The sequence below is a fragment of the Pipra filicauda genome, unplaced genomic scaffold, assembly GCF_003945595.2.
Source record: "Pipra filicauda isolate LSUMZ 115617 unplaced genomic scaffold, ASM394559v2 scaffold764_size103947_pilon, whole genome shotgun sequence".
In the NCBI taxonomy this organism is placed as follows: domain Eukaryota; kingdom Metazoa; phylum Chordata; class Aves; order Passeriformes; family Pipridae; genus Pipra; species Pipra filicauda.
In genome coordinates, this window is record NW_024104936.1 from 63747 (window position 1) to 81904 (window position 18158).

Below are 18158 nucleotides of genomic sequence, written 5' to 3' on the forward strand. Positions count from 1 at the left end.
TGACCTCTTCAGTGATCTTGGGGAAGCTCCTGCTCCCGTGGCAGCTGCTTCCAGTACTGGTGTCTGCAGGGAGGTGGGATTTCCACCTTGGATATTCAGGGGGTTGGTTTCGGGGGCCTGGATGTTTCTTTATTTTCTTTTACTGTCCCAGGCTGATGGTCCCATGAAGGGTTTGGTGGGAGCTCCGTGTTTCTGGGGGCCCTGAGTGCTCAGCAGTGGTTGGATGGGCCACGTTGGAAGGGCAGATGACACGAAGCAAGTTGTGGGATAGCTCAGAGATTTTTCAGCCTGAGCACAGCCAAGGATATGGTAAATCTACATCTCTAAAGTGGGTGAATGGTGTGGAGAATGAGAACAGGGAACAGTTGTTTGCTGTCTGTTCCAAAACAAGAGCTGCAAAATGTCAGATGGAAGTTGGAGGAGGTGTTTCGGGAGAGGAGAAAGTGGATCATCACACAGCGCATGGAGAAGCCATGGAACTCCTTCCTACAGGACAAACAGAAGTAAATGGGATTATAAAAGAAATGGAAAGATTTGTGGAGGTCTTGGAAGTGTTTGGGGCTGGGCCCTTGCTGAGGATCAGATCTGCTCTGACCTGTGGTCACCATTCCCAGGCACAGACACCCAAGTGCTGCCGGGAGCTGGAGAGGGGCCGGTGTCCCTGGCTCAGTTTGAGCCTTTCAGGTCCTCCTGAGAGCCCTTCCTGGGGAAGAGATGAGCTCAGCTTGGCTTCCCACTGACAGAGGGCAGGGTTAGATTGGATAGGAATAAGAAATTCTTCCCTGTGAGGGTGGGGAGGCCCTGGCACAGGTTGCCCAGAGAAGCTGTGGCTGCCCCATCCCTGGAAGTGTCCAAGGCCAGGTTGGAGCAACCTGGGCTAGTGGAAGGTGTCCCTGCCCATGGCAGGGAGTGGAACTGGATGAGCTTTAAGGTCCCTTCCAAGCCAAACCATTCCAGGATTCTATGACTCTAGGTGAGCTGCATCCAGGCTTTGGGGGAGCACAGGGAATATGTGACCTCTTGGGGACACTTCCAGCCCCTTGCTGGGATTTGTGTAGTCCTGCATATGTGATGGACCAGATGGGGAGGAATGGAAGAGGGAAAGCAGCTACAACAAGCTCGTGGTGTGATTCTTGGGGCTGTTCTGTGCAGGTCCAGCAGCTGGACTTTGATGATCCTTCCAGCTCAGGATATTCCCTGATTGTCTGTAACTGGCAGACCTGCTTGGAATTTTTCCTCCTTTTTTTACTTAAATACATTAGGAGAGAATATCAGATGGAAATGAAGGACAAGGAGCTGTTTTCACCATTCCCCCACCTCCTGGATCCCCTCGATCCCGTGTCCAGGATCCTCCAGTGGGCTCGTGCTGGGCACAGTCCCCTCCACAGGCAGCTGGCACATGGGATACAGGCTATGGAAGGAGCACAGCTGGGATTTCCCTCCTCCTTGTTATCCTTGGCCACTGTGAGATCCCCTGGAGCTGCTGGCAACCTGCAGGACTTGCAGCAGCTTCTCTAATAGCTCTGGGCTGTTGATCCAGTGGAGCAACATCTCCAAGATAACAGGCAGGTTCTGTCCAGCTCAGCTGGAGAGGGATGTGGGGACTGTCTGCAAGCAGGAGCTGCATCCCAGTCTGGGACACAAACCAGCTGGTTTCTGTTCTCAGAGAAGCTGCTTCCATGGGAGAGGGGTGGGAATATCACAGAAGCTTTGGGGTTTTCCACACACACTGACTCAGAAACTTTGCTCCCTCGCAGTGACTCCCTGCTCCTCTCTCTCCCGACGGGTGTCATAAAAACTTCGGAATTAGGTGCTGGAACAGGGGCCTGGAGCTGTCCCCTCCCAGGGGAGAGCAGTTGTGCCCCTCTGGAGCAGCAGGACACTGCTGCTTGTCCCTCACTCAGTTTAGGGAGTTGTGTGGTGTTTGTGTTGGGAAAGGGATTAGTACTGGATTCTTTCTCTGGATTCTTTCTCTTCCTGCCTTCTTCGTGCTGGGAATCCAGACTAGGGACTAGGTTTACTTTGAATTTAATTATGTATTTAATGGCAAGGCTGCCAAGAGCAGTCAGGTGGGGTTTTTTTTCTTTATTATATTTCTTATGAATCTAAATAGATTAATGTTTGCAAAAAATACTTCCAGAGCAATTTTATCAAACAACTTCACTATTGCCATGGGATATTCAATGCAATTTTAATCTGGGACCAGTTCCACTTTGCATTCCAGCTAGACTGTGAGGTTTAGAGGTAAGCACTGTCTGTGGCTGATGTTGTACATGGATATTGTGATGATAAATTGAGGCTGCTGCTGCTGCTGCCACGCTGTACATGCTGCCCAAGTGTCTGTACTGATGTCTTGTGTTTGCAGGTAATTAGTTAATAGTTGTTGATAATGAAGAAAAAACTCTCCTTGCTGTGTTAACACTTCTAAAAGCAAGACAGGCAGAGCAAAATGATGACAGCATAGAGCCATCATAAAATCATGGAATGGTCTGGGATGGAAGGGACATTAAACACTGTCCAGTCCCACCCCCTGCCATGGGCAGGGACACCTTCCACCAGCCCAGGTTGCTCCAAGCCCTGTCCAACCTGGCCTTGGACACTTCCAGGGATGGGGCAGCCACAGCTTCTCTGGGCAACCTGTGCCAGGGCCTCCCCACCTGAACAGCCAGGAATTCCTTCCCAATATCCCATCCAACCCTGCCCTCTGGCAGTGGGAAGCCATTGCCCCTTGGTCTGTCCCTCCATCCCTTGTCCCAAGTCCCTCTCCAGCTCTCCTGGAGCCCCTTTAGGCCCTGGAAGGGGCTCTCAGGTCTCCCTGGAGCCTTCTCTTCTCCAGGTGAACCCCCCCAGCTCTCCCAACCTTCCCTCCCAGCAGAGCTGCTCCATCCCTCTGGTGCCTCCTCTGGACTCTCTCCAGCAGCTCCATGTCCTGCCTGTGCTGTTCCCAGGGCTGGAGCAGCTCTGCAGGGGGGTCTCAGCTAAGGGGGCAGAGGGGCAGAATCCCCCCCTGCCCTCTGCCCACACTGGGGGATCAGCCCAGGGCACTGGGTTGGGTCATGTGCAGCCTCTCCCCCAGGTCCTTCTCCCAGGGCTGCTCCATCTGCTCATCCCCAGCCTGGATTGATCCTGGGATTGCCCTGATCCAGGTGCAGCAGCAGCACTTGGCCTTGTTAAACCTCAGGAGATTCCCAGGGGCCACTTCTGGAGCTTGTGCAGAGGGATGGTCCCATCCTCCAGGTGTGTCACTGCAGCCTCAGCTCACTGCACCCTTCACCTGTGTCATTAATGAAGATAATAAACTGCAGATAATGAGGAGCAGCACAGTGAGAGCTGCAGCTACATCGTTAAATAAACTTTATTCACTGTATTTATTTCACCCACGAGTTTCTCCCCCCCTCAGCAACCTGAGGCAGCACAGGAAGGATGCCCCTGGCAGCTCTCAGGGCCTGCTGGCAGATTGATTACTTCAAGTGCATTTGAAATCAAGTGCTGCACAGGCAGCTCGAGATCATTTCACAAGCATTTCTCATGTGCCAGTAAAGGAAAACCAGGGTGAATAATGCAGCAGGTTGGGAATGGGGAAGCTGCTCCTTCTTGTAAATCTAAAGGGGCCTCAGCATCTCCCCCCCCCTCGTGCCCTTGAGTGCAGTGTAATCATCATGACATAAATAACAACCACGGGGATAGAATGGAATTACATGAGAGGGAGTTGGAGAAATCAGGCTGGCAATGCTTGGAGGAGCTGAGATCAGGGTAGAGGTTGAATTGATTTCCTTTTCTTTTTATCTGGCTGGAGAGCAGGGAAAGAGAGGTCCTGCTATGTTTGTAAAAGCTTCAAGGAGTTGTCCCTGCCTGTTTGAGTGGTGCTGGAGTGGCAGGAACCCACCTCCAGCTGCTTCCAAGGCTTCTCCTTCCATCCCAAGGCTGCTGTGGTGCTCCATGAGCAATCACACAATCCCAGGACGTGCTGAGCTGGAAGGGACCCCCAAGGACCATCCAGTCCAACCCTGAGCCCTGCACAGGCCCAGCCCCAAGAGTCACCCCCTGTGCCCCAGAGGATCAGCCAAACCCTCCCTGAGCTCTGGCAGCCTTGGGGCTGTGCCCACTGCCCTGGGGAGCCTGGGCAGTGCCCAACCAGCCTCTGGGGGAAGAACCTTTGCCTGAGATCCAACCTGAGCCTGCCCTGACACAGCTCCAGCCATTCCCTGGCTGCTGTCCCTGGTCCCCCCAGAGCAGAGCTCAGTCCCTGCCCCTCCTCTGCCCCTGCCCAGGAAGGTGGAACTGCACTGAGGTCTCCCCTCAGTCTTCTCCAGCTGAACACACCAAGTGCCCTCAGTGTCCTCACACGGCTTCAAATCAAGGCTCTTCCCCATCTTTGTTGCCTCCTTTGGACACTCTCTGATGGCTTTAGATCATCCTTATATTGTGGTGCCCCAAACTGCCCCAGAATTCCATGTGAGTGCAGAGCTGGTCTGGAGCTCTGGATGCCCTGGGACAGCTCCTGGGAGCACCCAGGTCGTGCTCTCAGCCACCCCTGGCCTGGGCTGGGGCTGTGGGGGCAGATGTGGCTGTGGGGCAGCTGAAGGACACGGCACAGCTCACAGGGCTGCTCCTGCTCCCTTCAGTCCAGAGGGTCAGTTCCAGTGGTTTCAGGACAAGGAAAGGTGCTCCTTGCCCTCACTCCTCACTGGTCACCACCAGCCCGGGAGATTGAGCTGAGCTCAGCTGAGCACAGCCTGGTGCTCACAATGCCAAGGGTGTGGGGTCAGTCCCTGGAGGGGCCATTCCCTGAAGAGCTGGACTTGAAGATCCTTTTGGTCCCTCCCAGCTCGGAATATTGTGTGATTAATCTGCTCCGTGGTGCAGGCTGGTGGATCAGCTGTGGGATTCAGCTGGATCCCAGGCAGAGGAATGTACCTGGGTGTTTAAATCCCAAGCTGCTCCTTGTCTTCTGCTCCTCACCCTGCAGAGCCACAGCTCTGGTCCTGCTCCCACTGTGGGCAGGGAGGATGGGATTCCATCCAAGTCAAGCCCCCTCCAGGCTGAGTCCTGGGGGATATTGGGAAAGGGTGTGGCTCGGTCTTCAGGTGGAACCAGAGCTCTGCAGGGAGATAAACTAACATCAGACCATTCCCATCGATCTCCTGTGTCAGGAGTTGTGTTTCTGTTTTGTTTCTGAAGTTTTCTCTCTGTCTGTGAAAGAAAAAGGCCGGAATTGCTGGGTAGGCAGCCCAGGAGCTCCACCAGGACAGGAGACCCGGGGGAGGAGTGGCTCTGTGTCATCCCTTCTACATCCAAAGCGCTTTCATGCACTTCTCCAACAATGTAGTTTCCTTCAGAGGACCCTGAAGTGTCACTTATCCAAGGAAAGCTTACCAGGAGCATGAGCTTCTGGGCTGGGCTGCAAGAAGCAGCTGGGAATGTGGGAGTCAAAAGCCCTTTCCAGAACTCTTGTAGGCTTGGAGAAAGGGAGGCATCAAATGGCTCTTCCAGCATTGGGTGGAAGCACAGGAGGCAGGAAAAGGGAGGTTTTCTTTTCTCTCACCCCTGCCCACCACCTAAAGGCCACCACTTGAACCAAACCCAGATGGAAGGAAAAGTTCTTTCCACGCTTTTATATTGTTTTTTTTTCTTATCAGCTCTTGCTGCACTTTTTTCCCCCCCCCTACATTCAGCTTCTCATTCCTTATCTAGTTCCTTGCATGAGTAAGATATGGCACATATTTCCCTGACATGTCTCCCTCCTATAAATATCCCTCTGAGGAGAGAGAATATGGACTCTATGTGTGTCTATCTGCAACTAGAATCCTAAATGACATTTTTCCAATATTGTGTCTTTAATGGGAAGTCACTGATTAGGTGCATAAAAGGCTCCAGAACACGACAGTTTCCCTGGGCTCAGTTTTAATACAAAGAGTACTACGGTTGCTAAGAGACTGATACTTCAAGTTTGGAAATCTTCAGCCCCCCTAGATATATTATCTTGGCAAAATTGGACTTTTCTGAGTTGGCAGCGAACGGGAAAGAGTAACTTTTAAAAATAGAGATAATTTACGTGACGTCAAAGACATCTGGTGTCCTTTCCTAGCAATGAGAGACCGATTTATTTGGCTCGTGTGTATAAATCACCCTGCACCCAGTGCCTGATTTATTAATAAACCCCCTCGGTGCTGAAGACATTTAGCCAGGTTTATTTTAATTAAATTGGCTGTGTGTTTACAACACAGAGGGCCTGTCCACCACCCTGGGCATTTGGGAGCAGCTCAGCTTTGTGCCTCTTGTCCTGTCCAAAAAACCCCCACCAGGCTCTGCAGTGACTCAGAGGGGACAGTCACTCATTTACCACAGACCCTGCAGTGCATTCCCAGGGGGGCTGCACTTTATTCCCACCTTGCTAATGCCTCAGCCTAATTCCCACCTGGAATTGCTGGGGGCAGAGAAAAGGGGGAGGTGGCTCTGGGCTTAATCATCCCTCATCATCCCTCATCATTGTCGGGCTGGGAAGTGCTGCTGCTCCTGGATGGCAAAGGAGGCTTTGAGTGACAGCTGGGAACCAGGCAGGGAGCTGGGAATCAGGGACTCTCGTGGCCCTGGATGGCAAAGGAGGCTTTGAATGACAGGCAGGGAGCTGGGAATCAGGCAGGGAGCTGGGAATCAGGCAGGGAGCTGGGAATCAGGGACTCCCATGAAGTGCACATGGAGCAGCTGGAGCAGGAGCTGCAATGGGCAGCACGAGGCTGGTGTGAGAGAAGGGGAATAAATTAGGAGTGACTCAAAGGCTGGCCACGGGAGGAGATTCCACGAAAAACAAGCCATAACTCAGAACTGCTCATGGAATTCTGTCCATAAAAACCACTGGGTCGTAAAACACATCCCAGTAGGCAAAGGAGAGGCTGGATTTGCTGTTGAGTGGGTTTGTCTTGTGATCTTGCTCACTTTTGGGAGGGATGGTGGGGCTGTTTTTTTGAGGGAATGGGGAATGCCTGGATTACTTTCCTCCTGTGTTCCTGAATATCTGAAGTATTTCCCATCCAACACACAGGTTACCAAACCACCAGGCTGATTGGCTCTGATATTGCTCTTTATTTAGAGCACGTTTGGTCTATATAAATGTATACAAATTAGCTTTTTGATTGATATATATATATTTTAACTCAATAACCCGTGTTTTTCGGGTCCTGGTCAGGTTACCTGTCCAGGTCTCTGGGGGAGAAGGATTTCCCTTGTGTTTGGGCAGGAGAGGAGGGGAGAAAAGGCATCCCAGGGGGTGCACAGGTAGGGAGGACAAGCAAGAAGAGGTTCAAACATCTTCTGGAGGATTTTCCAGCCACAACCTGTGTTCTGGTGGCATTTTTCATAGGGATTCACCTGAAGTCACACAGAAGTCGTGGCTGCCTCTGTCAGCTCAGTGCTTGCAAGGTTGGGAAGGCTGTTCCCCACTTCAGGTGTTGCTCTGCTCCCCAGACAGAGATGGATGGTGGGATGTAAATTATTCCCTCCCAAGCAGAGCTTAAGCTGGACTCCTCCAGAGTTGGAAGGAGCACATTTGAATTTTAATATCAGCTCTGAACCACAACTGCAGCCTGTGCTGCTTGATTGTGTGCTCAGGTTATGAGGGTTGGTGTTATTTTTAGAAATGTTCATTTGTTCCAAGGACCAGCAGACACAGAAGTGGCCACTGAAATGTGAACATGTGATGTGGTTTTGAAGGCTCAAGTGAACATGGAGGGAAATGGTGATAAAGGCAGGTTACATGGCTTTTGCAAGCTTAGACAATGCTCTGTAATTGTATGTCAGGAGTCATTCAGGTTTGATATCACACCAGCTAATTAAACCATCCTCTCTGAAGAGGCTGCCTGTGCTTTCAGCTTTTGCTGTTTCCTCCTCAGGAACAAAAAAGCCTCTGAAGGCAGTTCTGTGTTCAGCACTAATGGATTTGGGTGGGAACAAACCCAAGGGAAATGGGAGCTGTGAGGAAATCCATGTTTGGTTTGACTGGGATAAAGCAGGTTCATTCCCAGCTCGAGTGGTGCCAGGAGAGGGGCTGTCTGTCTGTCCTGTCTGCTCTGGGCATCCTCTGTCCCCCACTGTTGGTGGCTGATCTCCACTCAGATCTGTTGTGACCTGTGCACCCTGACACAGGAACCCTGCTGTGGGTTTTGTTTCTTCTGAGTACCACAGAATCCCAGGGTGGGTCAGGCTGGAAGGGACCCCAGTGGGTCACTGGTGCCACCTCCCTGCTCAGGCAGGGCCAGCCCAGAGCACAGGGCACAGGATTGTGTCCAGAGGGCTCTGGAATCTCCCCAGGGAGGAGACTCCAGCCCCTCCCTGGGCAGCCTGTTCAGAGCTGGGTCACTGCCCAGGGAAGAAGTTCTTCCTCCTGTCCAGCTGGAGCTTCCTGGGCATCAGTTCCTGCCCGTTCCTCCTGTGCCATTGCTGGGCCCCCCCGAGCAGAGCCTGGGCCATCCTCTGCCCCCTCCCTGCAGCCCCTGACACACGGTGGGAGGGCCCCTCTCAGGCTCTGCTCTGGAGGCTGAACAGCCCCAGCTCCCTCAGCCTTTGCTGCTCAGGGAGATGCTCCAGTGCCCTCCTCATCCTCACAGCCTGCGCTGGCCCCGCTGCAGGAGCTCCCTGGCCCTGCTGTGCTGAGGAGCCCGAGCTGGGCCCAGGCTGCAGATGTGCCTGCCCAGGGCTGGGCAGAGGGGCAGGATCCCTCCCTGCCCTGCTGGAAATGCTCTTCCTGATGCTCCCCAGGATCCCACTGGCCTTTTGGCCCCCCAGGGCTCCCTTCTGGTCAGGGACAGTTTGTGGGGTGTCTCATCATGATGTTCCTTCCACGTGTGTCACAGGACATGGTCCTGAGTGGGGTGAAGGGGGGCAGTGCAGGCTCTTAGTGCTGAGGAGCCACCTCATGGCTTGAACAAGCTGCATCTCAGACAGGTAAGAGAGCAGCTCTTGTAGACTTCTCTTGCAGCTCTTCTTCTTCTCTTGCAGCTCTTCTTCTTTCAGAGAAGGAAGATCTTGTCTCTGCCCGTTACAAACATCTCATTCCTCCTTTTGGTGCTGTTTTTCCTGTGCCTTATTAAATGCCTGAAAGATTTAATTCATGATAAGGCAACACAATAATAACAGCCAGAAATGAGGAGCTGTGCTCCCCAGATCACTTCTGTTCCAGTGGGTGGTGTTCTGTGGGCTGGCTCAAGGCCACTGGTGGAAGAGGAGATCTCCAAGAGGAGATGGAGATGTCCCAAACCTCCAGGGCTTTCTTTGTGTGCAGGTTTAGTGCTCAGTGCACAGACTGAGTGTCCTAAAGAGGAGTGGGGTGAGCCACAAGTGCAGTGGTGTGAGAGTGGTTTTTCCACTTAAAGCTGGAAAATAAGGAGGCAAACCCTTACTGGGATGTTATTGCTTAGAGCAAACTGCCAACTGCACCATCCTGTGGGCACCAATGCCAGGGGTGGGGTGGGAGCTGGGCAGGCCTGGGAGCATCACTCTGGGGTCTGATGGGGAACTTCAGAGTGTTGTTCCTAAAGCTCATCCCTGGGGGGAGGGAATCGTAGAATTACACAATCATGAAGGTTGGAAAAGACCTCCAAGACCACGGAGTCCAACCTTTGACCAAACACCAACCTGTCCCCCAGCCCAGAGCACTGAGAGCCACCTCCAGTTCTTCCTTGGACACCTCCAGGGTGGGGACTCCACAACCTCCCTGGGCAGCCCCTGCCAGTGCCTGACCACCCTTTCCATGGAGAAATTCCTCCTGATGTCCAATCTGACCCTCCCCTGGCACAGCTGGAGGCCGTTCCCTCTCCTCCTGTCCCTTGTTCCCTGGGAGCAGAGCCCGACCCCCCCCCGGCTCCCCCCTCCTGTCAGGGGGTTGCAGAGCCAGAAGGTCCCCCCTGAGCCTCCTTTTCTCCAGGCTGAGCCCCCCCAGCTCCCTCAGCTGCTCCTGCTGCTCCAGCCCCTTCCCAGCTCCGTTCCCTTCCCTGCACACCCTCCAGCCCCTCAATGTCCTCTTGTTTTGAGGGACCCAGAGCTGGGCACAGGATTTGTGGCGTGGCCTCATCAGGGCCAGCACAGGGGGACAATCCCTGCCCTGGTCCTGCTGCCACACTATTTGTGACACAGCCCAGGGTGCCATTGGCCTTTTTGCCCATCTGGGCACCCTCTGGCTTCATCCTGAACCAGAGTCAGAAACCTTCAGGCTCCCCTTTCTCCTCCATTTGATGTGATAGAGGCACATCTTGGGCCACTGCCAGGATTTGGGCAGTGAAGAACCATAACCTGGGCAGGATTGAACATCCACCCACCCCACTGCAGATGGGTCCAGAGACTGGGAAACCTTGGAGAACCACAGCAAGGCTGTTCTGCCAACTGCTGCCCTCACCCAGACAGATCTGACGATCTGCAAGGAGCAAAATAATTAGATTGTCTTTTTTTGGTGTCCCAGTCCAAGCAGCAAAGGGCCCACTCTCATTTCTCTTCCTCATGCCAGCAATGCTTGTCTTCATTTCATCAGAGACAGAGCTGCCAAACTCCTTCATTTGGGATAGGACAGAAAAAAATTAAAAAGAGGAGGAAAAAAAAAAAAGAAAAAGAAAAAAGTGTTTCTGAAAGGCAGGAAATGAAAATAAATGAATTCTTCACCATTATTTAAAATCTCTTTAAAGCCTGAGAGTAAAGCAATCCCTTTTGAGCTGGATTGGCCGTGCTTGCCTCCAGCACACATTTTACAATGGAATTCTCAAGGACTGCTTTCATGTACGTAGGGAAAGAGCAGAGATTTATTCTTAGGAATGCTTTATTTTTATGTGCTTTTGATATGGAGAAGCTGCACTTTCATTCAAAGAACCGAACAGGAAAGAAATGCAAATATTCCAGTCGCTCTCCTGGAACATTTGGGAGGTACAAGGTTTGTAATACAGCTTTCTGCCTGTTTGCTGCAAAAGGCAAATCTAGGAAAAAGAAATCCGGGAAAGTTTCTGCCACTATTAATCACTTTACAAGTAGAAGCTTTCTCTGGGTTTGCAGGTGAAACCTTTCACATCCTGAGGGTCCTGAGCCGGTCTCTCCATATCCCAGTGACCAGACACGTTCCACTTAACCTCCTTTGGGAATATAAATCCCCAGATCACTTAATTCAGTTTGTTCCTATCACTGAGCAGCTTCCAGTGAGCCATTTGCACTTAAAAGGGGTGGATGTTGGGAACTGGATTTACAGCATCCCTCTCGGATTTCTTGGGTTGGAAAGCAGGCTCTGGGCACGGCTTGGGTCAGGAAAACCCTGGGAATGGTTGACCTTGAGCCAACACATCCCACTGGAGGCTCCTGTGGCTGCACCCCAGACTTGTTGAGGTTATAAACGTTGCTAAAATCCCTTTGATTTCCCTCCCAGTTGCAGCTCTCGGGCCAAAACCCTCCCCAGCGAAGCAGCACCTTGAGGATTTTGGAATGGATTTAGGAAGGAGATTTGCTGGAGTCTCACCCTGACCCTGGAGCAGCTCCTCTGGCTTTGCTCAGGGTTGCAAACCTGCTCAGGAGCAGATTTCCAGGAGTATCTTTGGGCAGCCTCCCCTTATGGCTTGTGTGTTGAACGTGGTGGATGGTTGGACTTGATCTTGGAGATCTTTTCCAGCCTTAAGGATTCTGTGATTCTATTCCATGATTCTCTGGGATGTCATGGTTTGAGATAGCCCCAACATCCAATTCCTTAGCTCCATTCCCCCTCCTACATCTCAACTTAATGTGAGATGGGTTTTTCCAGACAAAACACACCAGACTCAAAGTGGGGAAAGGGAATATATTACAATGACTGTACAAATAAATACCATATCACATTATACACATGATCACAAACTATTTCTACCATGACATATGTATTTACAATGGATCAGATCTCTTCTCCCCTCCAAATAAAAGTCCATGAGGGAAAGAAGGACAGATCCCTTCCAGTCCTTAAACAGCAGCATCTTCTGAGGCAGCAGGTTTCTTCTTCTCATGCATGCAGCAGCTGATAGCTGGCTTTCTGCCAGCGTCCACGAGGGAGGTATTCAAGCTCCCCCGGCCCCATCGCCTCACAACCGAGGGGTCTTCCGTGGTCTTCGTAACCCCAGACAAGGTCGTTTCACCACGTCATATCACGAAGACACAGGGGAGTCTTCGTGACGGTCTGGTATCTCCAGGAGATTCAAGCTCCTTGCAGGGCCTCTGTGCCCTGTCTCTCAGGCTGCCACCGTTGGCAGCAGTGCAAGGGGGGGAAGCCAAGGTCGCCCCCCCCACATTCCATCTGGCCGTCCCGGTCCAGCTGCGGGACGCTCCGAGCTTCTCAGCTCCTCTCTCTCTCCAGTGCTGCATGTCTAAAACTGCTCTCCAAAATAGGAGTACATGTCCCTCTTCTCCAAGAGGGATCTCAAGGGAGTTTTGGGGGAGTGTGGTACAGTCTTACCCCCAAGAACTCTGTAGCTCTCAGTTGCTGGCTCTCCTTTCCTCGGCTCTCCTTCCAGGAGTCTTTTCTCTGGTGCTGCATGTTGCTTCTCTGCTCCTTCAGTTCAGGTCTTATCTCTGGCTCTCTGCCACCGTTTCTCTGGTCAGCGTCGGCTGCTGCTCTGTGCCCATGGAGAAAACATCTCCCGGCATACTACAGGCACCTAGCCCAGCTTTATGCTGTTCCAGGTCCCTGCAGCCCCCAGCCAGGGGCTGGGAGGGGGCCAGAGGCCCCCAAGGGGCTCAGAGCCCCTACCTCGTGGCTCTACAACATGGCCACCTCTCCTACAACCAAAACTACAACTCTTCTTTTCCGGTCTGGTTGTGGTATGTTTACATTTCTGCAGGAGCGTCCATTGGGCAGAATTTCAAAACTTCCAGGGGTTTCCACCCCTTGGGGTCTACCACTTCTCTTAGCCTCTGGGGAAAACAAGGTTCAAACCACTACAACACTCCACCCCTCGCTCCTGCGAAATGTCAACATATCACAACAACTGAAAAAAAAACTCTAATCAACATGCAATCTTCAATAAACTAAAATATAATCAAAATCTCTCTACTACACATCAATATAGCATCATTACAAACTTAACTCTACTCTTAATACTTAACTTACATTACTATAGGCTTACTTACTCTACAATGGTACAGTCTGTGTTTTGTCTGGAAAACTCTTTCTGTTACCACAAGCATCATGGCTCTTATCTCTCTCCCTCGATGGTTCGCAACCATCCCTCTCGATGGTTCGCAACCATCCTCCTCGATGGTTCGCAACCATCCTCTGCTACCATTTATGTCATGGTTTGAGATAGCCCCAACATCCAATTCCCTAGCTCCATTCCCCCTCCCACATCTCAACCTAATGTGAGATGGGTTTTTCCAGACAAAACACACACCAGACTCAAAGTGGGGAAAGGGAATATATTACAATGACTGTACAAATAAATACCATATCACATTATACACATGATCACAACTATTCTACCATGACATATGTATTTACAATGGATCAGATCTCTTCTCCCCTCCAAATAAAAGTCCAGGAGGGAAAGAAGGACAGATCCCTTCCAGTCCTTAAACAGCAGCATCTTCTGAGGCAGCAGGTTTTTTCTTCTATGCATGCAGCAGTGATAGCTGGCTTCTGCCAGCGTCCACGAGGGAGGTATTCAAGCTCCCCCGGCCCCATCGCCTCACAACCGAGGGGTCTTCCGTGGTCTTCGTAACCCCAGAACAATGGTCGTTTCACCACGTAATCGAAGACACAGGGGGTCTTGTGACGGTCTGGTATATCTCCAGGAGATTGCTCCATGAGGGCCTCTGTGCCCTGTCTCTCAGGCTGCCACCGTGGCAGCAGTGCAAGGGGGGGACGCCAAGGTCGCCCCCCCCACATTCAATCTGGCCGTCCCGGTCCAGCTGCGGGACGCTCCGAGCTTCTCAGCTCCTCTCTCTCTCCGGTGCTGCATGTCTAAAACTGCTCTCCAAAATAGGAGTCCATGTCCCTCTTCTCCAAGAGGGGTCTCAAGGGAGTTTTGGGGGAGTGTGGTACAGTCTTACCCCCAGAACTCTGTCTCTTGGCTCTCCTTTCCTCGGCTCTCCTTCCAGGAGTCTTTTCTCTGGTGCTGCATGTTGCTTCTGCTGCTCCTTCAGTTCAGGTCTTATCTCTGGCTCTCTGCCACCGTTTCTCTGGTCAGCGTCGGCTGCTGCTCTGTGCCCATGGAGAAAACATCTCCCGGCATACTACAGGCACCTAGCCCAGCTTTATGCTGTTCCAGGTCCCTGCAGCCCCCAGCCAGGGGCTGGGAGGGGGCCAGAGGCCCCAAGGGGCTCAGAGCCCCTTCCTCGTGGCTCTACAACATGGCCACCTCTCCTACACAACCAAACTACAACTCTTCTTTTCCGGTCTGGTTGTGATATGTTTACATTTCTGCAGGAGCGCCCATTGGGCAGAACTTCAAAACTTCCAGGGGTTTCCACCCCTTGGGGTCTACCACTTCTCCCAGCCTCTGGGGAAAACAAGGTTCAAACCACTACACCTGGGAATCCTGGTGTGGGACAACAGCAGATCAACGAGACAACAGGTTGGGCTCAGCAGATGCAGGATAACTGAACACGTCCCACATTCCAGGACATGAGGCTGGAGGCTGCCTGGAGATAAAAACCACAGGAATTCCATTCCCCTCCTTACCATGGTCTCAGAATCACCTCAGGTGTTACAGAGGTACCTCCAGCCAGAGCGAATGAAGATCTCCGACAATGCAGCTCCAGGGCAAAATTCAGACTTTTTTAAAGTGATTTGTAATGAATTTTCTGCTCCCTGCACAAGGAAAGACTTTGGAATTGCTAAAAAAAAGCTGCTGGAGCTGTGACAGTTTTGCACAGGGGCTGAAAGTGTTGCTGAGGTGACTTTTGGTACTCCCTATCCCAAAACAATGATACTTTTCAGGCAGGGTGGGAAAAGCTTTCTCTAATTGCTTTAGACTTTGCAAAGCAATAAACTTGGCCCAAAAAACGTGGAGCAGGGAACTGGGGAGCTCAGCTGATTGTAATTCTTCCGGTGGAAACATTTTCCCTGCGAAAAATGCAGATTTGATTCCATTCCCTGTTGACAAAGGGCCTTTCAGCTGGAAATAATAGAAGGGCTCTGTTTGGTTAACGCTGCGAGGTTTTGTCCTGAATTTATGATTTCAGTTCTTATAATATTAAATAACAGGGTCATGAAATAGTGGGACTTCACTGCAGTGAAGCCTTTTCTGGAAAGCATTCCCGAGCTGGGATGATGGATGAGCTCGGGGTTGGTTACACTGCGAAGCCACGGGAAGGAAAGCAAACCAAAGGGGGGATTTGGTTCTGTGCTTTCCTCCCCTTTCATTCCGCTGGAATATTTGAATTTAACCCTCTTGGTCCATCATAGAAGAAGCTGTGAGCAGCCAAGCTGCCCAAAACCCAACGGAGCATGGGATTGGGATTTACCTCCCAGCAGAGCTCCAGCTCCGTGTCCCTCCTGCTGGATCCACCCCCAGCCTCATCCCTCCTCCTGCAGTGAGCTCCCACATCCACGTGTATCATGGAGAGCTGGCAGCCTTGGGTTTGATCTGCTCTTCAAAGCCATCTGTTTGATCTGATGGCAGCTCTGAGGCCGCTTGGGAATTCCCAGAGTAATTAATGGATGTTGACGGAGGGGCTGCAGGGTCCAGGTAATTAGGAGTGAGGAACAGTCCAGCTCTTCCTGGTTCCCCAGGGATTTGTGGACAGATGAAGATCACTTTGAGGAAAAAGTGTAGTGATCATCAGCCTGAGAAGATGAAGAGGCGCCCAATTTACTGTGCAACCAAAAGGGAAAATAAGGGAGGGAAAATGGCCCAAAGCAAAACTGAATTCACTGCATCAGAGTTTCTGTGCATAAATAGCAGGATTTGTCCCCGAGGCTCAGACTAATTCCGGTGGTGTTGAGAGCTTCCCAAAAGTTTTATTTCAAAATGGAGATAGCTCTGTGTTTTGCCTCCTTTGGAGCCAGGATTGTTGCTCATCTTCCTGAGCCTCCAAACGGTGAAGGAGGAGAGCTGGAGAGGATGTGGTGAAGTCAGACTTGTTTTGCTGAGCTCCTGATCACAAGATATGCTCCCAGGGAAGCATTTCTGTGTTATAAATCACTTGGGCTTTTCAGGAGAAAAACTGTCTTTTTCCAGGATGAAGTAGTTTCTGGGATTTGGGGAGCAGAAAATGCACAGGAATGGGCAACTTTGGACTGGAAAGAGTGAAATTATGGGCATGGTGAGGTCCTTCCAAGGGGAAGTCTCTCATCTTGGATGGTGATATTGAAGAAACAAGCACTGGGAATTAATCCAAGGGCCACAGAAGCTGTGGCTGCCCCATGCCTGGAAGTGTCCAAGGCCAGGACGGGGTTTGGAGCAACCTGGGCTAGTGGAAGTTGTCCCTGCCCATGGTGAGGATGAGTTTTAAGGTCACTTCCAACCCAAATAATTCCAAGACTCTGTGAAATCTGCTGAGGGGAAATGGATGAAGGGGATGCTGCAGTTGCTGCTCCCATCCCACCTGGAGGAGCTGGTGGAAGAGCAACATCTGCCTGCAGACCTGGAGCTGTGTGGGGGCTTCTTTAAGTCCTGAGCAGCCACTTCCAGGGTCTGAGGTGCTTCTCTGGTCCTTGTATATCTGTAGTAAGAACATTTTAAGTTGGGTTTCATATGCCATTGTGCTAATTAAAGGCAGAGAGACTGGGAAAGCAATGGAACTCCAGGAACACTCGCAGCAGGTACTGCCTGTCCTGCCTCGAGGGTCATTTTGCAATGGGAAGAAGGATGGTAACTTATCATCTCTGTCAGGACCAACTCTCTGGGTGTTTGAGTCTCTGCATCACCCTTTCAGGACATTATTCTCCGTGTCAGGTACTCACGTGGGAATACTGGGCAGTAAATTTCCAACAGAGCCTAATTAAGCCACCCCTGGGAAGTCTGGGGAAGGAGCTCCACGTGGTGGGACAGGTTATATGTCCTAAGCAGTTACTGCCAGGCAAGACTGCAACTCACTGTGGGAGGAGATGCAGGAAGCCTGTTCTGGCAGTAAATCAGCCCAGGATGCAAATTCCATCTATTAAATTCCCTTTGATATATGGAATGTGAAGAAGAAGAGATGGGCACCATTATCTCCTCCACGTTGACGGGATCCGGAATCAAATCCCGCTTGTTCTCCCCAGGCAGGGGCCTGGGCTCATTATCTATTTATGGCCAGCAAACGTTTCACTTGGGTTGATAAATTGAGTATTGGTGACAATAAAGTAAAGCAGCAGCTCCCCGACGTCGCAGGTTTATGGCTGAGCTCAAAATCAAAGCTTTAGCAATAAATGTTGGGAAGGGAGACCGTTCTCGGCCGCTCCCGGGAGAACATGGAATGTGTGCTGGAGCCCCCCGGGACGGAAGGGGGTTTGGGAGAACATGGAATGTGTGCTGGAGCCCCCCGGGATGGAAGGGGGTTTGGGAGAACATGGAATGTGTGCTGGAGCCCCCCGGGATGGAAGGGGGTTTGGGAGAACATGGAATGTGTGCTGGAGCCCCTCGGGATGGAAGGGGGTTTGGGAGAACATGGAATGTGTGCTGGAGCCCCCCAGGATGGAAGGGGCTTTGGAAGAACATGGAATGTGTGCTGGAGCCCCCCGGGATGGAAGGGAGTTTGGAATGTGTGCTGGAGCCCCCCGGGATGGAAGGGGGTTTGGAATGTGTGCTGGAGCCCCCCGGGATGGAAGGGGCTTTGGGAGAACATGGAATGTGTGCTGGAGGCCCCTGGGATGGCAGGGGGTTTGGGAGAACATGGAATGTGTGCCAGAGCCCCCCGGGCTGGCAGGGGGTTCGTGCCCCGCTGTGGGAGGGAGGAGGGAAGGGAGGGAGTGTTTGGTGCTGCCCGAGGCAGTGCCAGGAGATGGAGGTTCCCCCGTTGCAATCCCTGCTCTCATCCAGCCTTTCGGGAGCAGCTGCTGGAGCTGGAAAGGAAAGTCCTGACGTGCAGATCTATGGAGCTGCTTTTTCCACTTCCTTTTCCTTTTGTTTTCCTTTTCATTTTTCTTTTCCTTTTTCTTCCTCTTATTCTTATTTATATTTTTTCCTTTTCCTTTTTTAATTTTCTTTTTTCTTCCTCTTCCACTCATTTTTATTTCCTTTCCCTTT

General features: G+C 51.6%; 1 protein-coding gene across 1 annotated transcript in view; it reads left to right on the forward strand.

The window, feature by feature from the left end:
* Positions 1–18158, forward strand: part of LOC113993675 (calcium-binding protein 8) — a gene marked incomplete at its 3' end in the record, with an annotated part of 72229 nt that overhangs the window by 45400 nt on the left and 8671 nt on the right. The window lies entirely within an intron of this gene.